Source organism: Octopus bimaculoides, chromosome 17 (genome assembly GCF_001194135.2).
Source record: "Octopus bimaculoides isolate UCB-OBI-ISO-001 chromosome 17, ASM119413v2, whole genome shotgun sequence".
NCBI lineage: Eukaryota > Metazoa > Mollusca > Cephalopoda > Octopoda > Octopodidae > Octopus > Octopus bimaculoides.
In genome coordinates, this window is record NC_068997.1 from 4,903,205 (window position 1) to 4,903,421 (window position 217).

Here is a 217-nt window from a genome sequence, read left to right on the forward strand (position 1 = left end):
TGTGCCTAGAGTAGAAAAGAATATTTATGAGTTCCTTCACCACACCTACTAAATCTAAACGAATAATAAATTAATGCAAAAAAAAATCACAGCGGTGCATCAGCATGACCGCAGCTCTGAGCTAAAACTACAGCAAAAAAAATTGGTGAACGGAAAATATCGATAACCCGATTCCTTTTGGGATTTCCCAATCAAATTGTCTGCAACTCATTTTCAG

General features: G+C 36.4%; 1 protein-coding gene across 2 annotated transcripts in view; it reads right to left on the reverse strand.

The window, feature by feature from the left end:
* Positions 1 to 217, reverse strand: part of LOC106877898 (uridine phosphorylase 1-like) — a 24,118-nt gene that overhangs the window by 2,343 nt on the left and 21,558 nt on the right. The window lies entirely within an intron of this gene.